We start from the raw sequence: 5,797 nt of genomic DNA, 5'->3' as shown, positions 1-5,797 counted from the left end.
GGGAGAGCTACGACGAAAGAGGAATCATGACATTTAATCATTTATCTTTGCGTGTGTATAGTCTTTGTGTGGCATTTTTCCGTGTTCAGTGACGTGTCTGCATCTCCTGGAGTGGTCATTTCCAGAAGGCCAGGAGTCAGGGCTGCCCTGGATCCATTTTCTGTGTTTATGGGACAGAAGGAGGAGTGGGCGGCTCCGTACATGAGTGACAGCAGTTAAGCAGGCAGCCGGTTCTTGGAGTATTTTCCTAAGTTAATCTTTTCCTTCCCCACTTCCTCGTGAAGCAAGACTATTACCGCACAGGAAGAAGAAGGTCATGGCCTGTTGCTTTGGCTTTGGAATAAGGACCATTTTCTGTTTTCTTTTTTACTGAAAGCACAATTCTTTCTGAGCCCTGGGCCTTAGCCGGAGACTATTTGGTGCTACTTTCTGCCATAAGGAAATTACTAATCATATGTTTACCCTGTACTTACTCAGCATGGCTGTAATTTAGAAGCCAACTGATCATAAAAATATATTTAAAGTACATTCTGTTAAAGACGATCACCGCAAAGCGATGTCGCTGAACCGCTGGTCACAGTGTTCCCGAGCTTACACACACTTGCCCTCCCTCCCCCACAGAGTCATGGCTCTTTCCCATGGGGAGGAGTTGGGAGGTCACATCAGCTCTTTAAGGGTGAAAGATGGGGTTAGTCAGCACTTGTATTGGTGTCCCTGAGATACCTGGGGGCCCCGAGTTCCGGCTTTTGTAGAGAAGCTGGAAAGCAAAGTACCATGTTTTACGGGTGCATGCTTGTACAGATATGTCTGATTTTGAGGATTTTGAGGACATTTGGGGGAAGAGCTGGCATTTAGGAAACCAGCTGCCCCACTGCCTCTCTATTAAGACCTTTGATGATTTCACAGGCAAGGGAATGGAAAAAATCTCCGTAATTTTCAGATAGTGGAAGCTGCGTAAGAAATATTCCTAAGACCAAACGGCAATCTTGTATCTTGGACAAAATAAGTTTCACACTTGTTCCCCATTCCCTAACCCAGAAAGATCCACTTAGCCCAGCCCTAGAGCTACTTGGAAGGGTGAGGCTGCATGATGGGGAAGAAGAGAAAACACCTGAACTGCAGGTGGGCAAGAGCTGCTTTGCCCAGTGGTATCAGGCCGCTCAACGCTGGAAAGGGTGGCTGTCGGGAACCCCATGCCAGCAGGGCGGGCCACTTATTTTTCACGTGCCAGGCAGCAGAGATTCCGGCCCTGATTCCATCTGCTCTGTTATGAAATACGGAATGTGCTTAAATAAACAGATAATAAAGACAATACTCATTAATGAGAGTGAGTCCCTGAGAGTTCAGAGAGTTCACCCCCCCGACGCACCCCAGAAGAGCCAGCCCCCTGACAGGAAGCTTAGTAAGATTGGCGAAGTTCCAGTCCCTGGCTGATAAATCCTAGTTGAGTGAGTGAGTGTGAAATGAATGAGCGTTGGAAGTCAGGGGAGGGTTCCCATTAGGAACAGGGAAGGAGATGCCTGGGAGGGAGCCTGAGCGGGGCTGGGCACCCCTGACAGCAATCCCTCTCCTAGCCTTGACGTAGCTGCCCTGTTATGATCATTCATGAGGCTGTATACTCATGATCTGTGCACTTGCCTGTGGGTATTTTAACTTCAGTATTTTTTCATTTAAAAAAATGAAAACGTTTGTGGAAAAGGTGTCAGTTTTGTTGATCTGAAGGTCAGTAGGAACAAAGAGAGAGTGAATGTAAGACCGAGAGCTCTCGGCCCTGCCAGTTCTTTAATGTAAATACACAGCTTTGCACACGACGAGTATTGTGGCCCAAGCATAACCTGGAATAGGAATCATTCAGGTTGTTTTCAGATCCTCCACTTGTTTTTCTGGGTACTGCCCGTCCACTTTTGAAGTTAGGCTTGACCATGTGACTTGCTTTGCCTATGAAACACTAGTGGAAGTGACATGACATGTGTCCATTCCAGATGGGAGCTTTCAAAGCCAGTGTACAGTTCACCAGGTCCTCTTCCCCCTTCATGGTGATCATGGAACCAAGTGTTGAGATGGAAGTCATCCTGGCTCCCCGAGGGACTGCATGGAACAGGGTTCCACTGCCGACCTGTGTTACAGGTGTGTTATGTACAATACAATAAACCTTTATTACATTGAGTTAGGGAAGTTAGGCTGTGGTTTGTGACCACAGCGTAACTTAGATTTTCTACATTGATACAGAAATTGCTTCCAGGAAGTGATGCTGCTGTAACCAAAGGGCTTAGTAGCTGATGTGTTGACAGCAAGGTTACTGTCATTGGAGAATCAGTCACAGAACACAGGAAACTATTTAAATGGCTCTTTCTTAGTTTTCCCAAAAATGATAAGTACCAGTACCATCCTAGATGCACAGGAGAGAAGGTAATCCACTGCATAGATGCCTTTGGGTACTAAGGACTAAATCTCTTTGGGAAGGAAAGCCCTTTCTTGTGTATCTTGAAAGGCAGATGGCATCTTATAAACTTGTAGTTCTCAAACTTGAGCATGCATCAGAATCCCCAGGACGGATGGTGACGACACATTGCTGGGCCCTACCGAGAGTTTCTGAGGCAGTATGTCTTGGAAGAGGCCCATGAATTGGCATTTCAGGCAAGTTCCCAGGTGATGCTGTTGCCACTGGCCTGGAGGCCACGCTTTTGAGAACCACTGCTCAAGGGAAGGAGTATTATAAGTGGACTTCCCCTTATCTCAACCACAAGTACCTGCTGATGGGACTCCTAGGTGTCTGTAACTCTCTAATCTTTGTGGGGTTTTCTTTGTTTGTTTGTTTGCGGTTTCCAGTGACTAAGCCTTGCAGTTAAGCTGCTCCCTGTGGAACTTTTGCTCCCCAATTTAAAAACTGAATTTTGCAAAGCTGTTACTGTCTAGTGGCAACTCTTTCTTTCTACAGCTTGTATAATAATATCAAGTGTTTATAAATCCTGTATTCATCCAGAGTTGGGTTTTAGAATTTGGTCAGAGGACTTCACTTGAATCACAGCAGTCTTGTAAGAAAAAATGACCCACACATTACGCTTAGAAAGAAATCTTTATTTATGTTAATGCCACTGAGTGTCTCTTTGTGTTGGCTCACTCCCTCATGAATGCTCCTTGAAAAGTCACTGTCTCCTCCCAAAACCCCAGTGAGGCAGGGAAGAGCGGGTGTGCCGTGTTGCCACCTCTCAGCTGCTGCCTCTGAATTCCAGCTCTGTGTTCTTCTTCTGCCATCAGGCAGAGGCATACAATGGTTTCCCTTTACAGAGCCAGGACAGTGGTCATCTAGACACTCATGCCATGGTCTGAGAGACAGTGGCAGTGCTTAGCTTCTCTCATTTCAGTGTGGATCAGAAGCACAGATAAGAATCTGGCAAAGCAAATTAATGAATCCAAGTCTGCTGTGCTCTAGCAATTGCAGGATTATTGGCCTCCTGAGATGGGGGTCCCGAAACTCTGACACATGAAGATAAGTAGAAGTACTCTGTTCTACCTTTTAAAATATTACACAGACTAGAAACATATAGCAGGCTTTTAAGATAGACACCAAACTTCTGACTATTTGGTTACACATTTGGTCATATATTGTGACAGTGACTGAGTGAGGCTTATGGAGGAACTTCATTAGTATTCTTTGGTCATTCAAGGCCTGCCATCAATCAGCGTCAGCAAGTGTACTTTCTGAAAGTGAGTCTTGTCTCTCAGAGATTAATTTATAGATGGGGGAGGATATAAACAAGTTGCCCCCTTTCCCGTGAAACACGGATTTCTCCTCCCTCTTCTTACTCATCTCAATTCAGTCTCTGACCCCAGAGCTATGGACATGCACTAGGTGCCTTTATAGGCAGGGAGATCCTTCAGGTTGGTTCCTGGTCCAATGGGCCCCTGTGGCCTTCCTTCACAGGCACTGCCACTACCCACCAATAAGTCTTACAAAGATGACTTTTCAGTGATCTGTACATATGCTGGCCTCTACATGAAGATGCCAAAATAAGAAATACTAACTGCTACAAACATCCCACCCCATCTGGGTAGGAAAGTCCCATATTATCCAAAGTCTATGGAAATGTAGATAGGTGTCACTTTTCTTGTCTTTGCTGCTCCACCTCTGTTCATTGGAGGCTTAATGAAGAATGACTTTTCACTTCTCGTGCTCATTCTCTGGCTTCTACCAAGATTTAAATGCATCTAGAGTTGAAGACCAGTGAAGGATATTCACCGTGGGGTAATCAGTGCAAGTGAAGAAGCAATCTACAGGAACTCATTTTATTTGAAGGTGAAAGTTGCTTCTAATAATTCTTCAAGGGGTGCATCATTCTCTCATTCCTAAGTTGTTGTGTCAGTTATTTACGGCAACTGTACTGCTGTGTAACACACAGCTCTCAGAGCCTCAGTGGCATACAACAAGAAACAGTTACTGCTCACATATCCAGGCAGATGGTTCTGTTGGCCTTGGCCAGTCTCCCTCACTGCTGTCAGCGGATCAAGTCTGGCTTTGACCAGGCAGCTGAGGCAATTCAGGTCTGTTGCACATGCCTCTGATCTTCCAGCTGGATAGCCCAAGCTTGTTCTCATGGCTGCAACAAAGATGCAAGAAGAACACGTGGACAAGGCTCCTTGAGGCTTAGGCTCAGAACTGGCACGTCATCATTTCCATGGCATTCTTTCAGGCCAAGAAAGTCACAAGGCCAGCCCAGATTCAAGGAGATCGGGAAACAAGTCCTGCCTCTTCTGTGAGATGAACCGAAAAGCCACATGTCCGAGTGTTTGGCTGTCGACAGAAGTAAAGGACTTGGAACCATAAAATGCAATAAATCTTTCACAGTGAGATCCTCCCCCAGTAATAGTTCTGGCCAGGATTTGGGGGTTGCTTAAGAGACGTACTTCTATTACCCTCCTTTTAAATACCTGCGGTAAAGGGTGGAGATAGTCAATCAGGTCTTTTCTTGAGGCCTTATGTAAGTCCTCAGCATACCATTATCACTATCATGATTGTTGCCACAGGGGAGCTCCTAACTAGACTTATTTGCCGCAGAGCATCCAGTGACTGTGAACTTCAGTCGTGGACAGATAACGGTAGCTTGTTGGAAATCATGCTGGGGGTGAGGGGGTGGCCTAAAAGCAGCTGGAAGAGAAGAGTGTTGTCATATAAGAGTCTTGGGAGGGCTTCCCTGGTGGCGCAGTGGTTGAGAGTCCGCCTGCCGATGCAGGGGACACGGGTTTGTGCCCCGGTCCGTGAGCCATGGCCGCTGAGCCTGTGCGTCCGGAGCCTGTGCTCCGCAACGGGAGAGGCCACAACAGTGAGAGGCCCACGTACCGAAAAAAAAAAAGAGTCTTGGGAGCTAGTTGTAAGTATTTTTGAGAAGGATCAGGGTGAGGCACAATTGAGGGAGGAGCTTGTTATCTCCAGTCTGTTCTTACTGGGGAGCCTACACCAGAAAGCAGGATGGGGAGTTTGATCTCCACAGCCTCTGGCTTCCTCCTGGTACAATCAGAGAGGTGACTAGCGTCAGTCATGTTGGAGTCCTTAAGCGCTTAGCTGGCGAGCTTTATTTTCACCACAGGCCTTGGCTACTTCCCATGGCCAACAGGGAACGGCTCCATAATCATTTCTGAATTCTTGTCCATGGGATTGCTCTGAGGCAGTCTTAACCAAGTAAGTCCGGCTCAGCCTCTGGGCACTTACTAAAAGGCATGGCCCTTACCCCTTGATAGCTGATCCCAGCCTAACGTGTCACGTGGAGCGTGGATGTGGGTTGTGCCACGCCGGGGGTGT

The sequence above is a fragment of the Delphinapterus leucas genome, chromosome 6, assembly GCF_059928025.1.
Source record: "Delphinapterus leucas isolate spDelLeu-1000000601 "Yukka" chromosome 6, BTC_Dleu_Yukka2, whole genome shotgun sequence".
Lineage (NCBI taxonomy): Eukaryota > Metazoa > Chordata > Mammalia > Artiodactyla > Monodontidae > Delphinapterus > Delphinapterus leucas.
The sequence above is the reverse complement of the archived record's forward strand: the minus strand, read 5'-3'. Positions refer to the sequence as shown.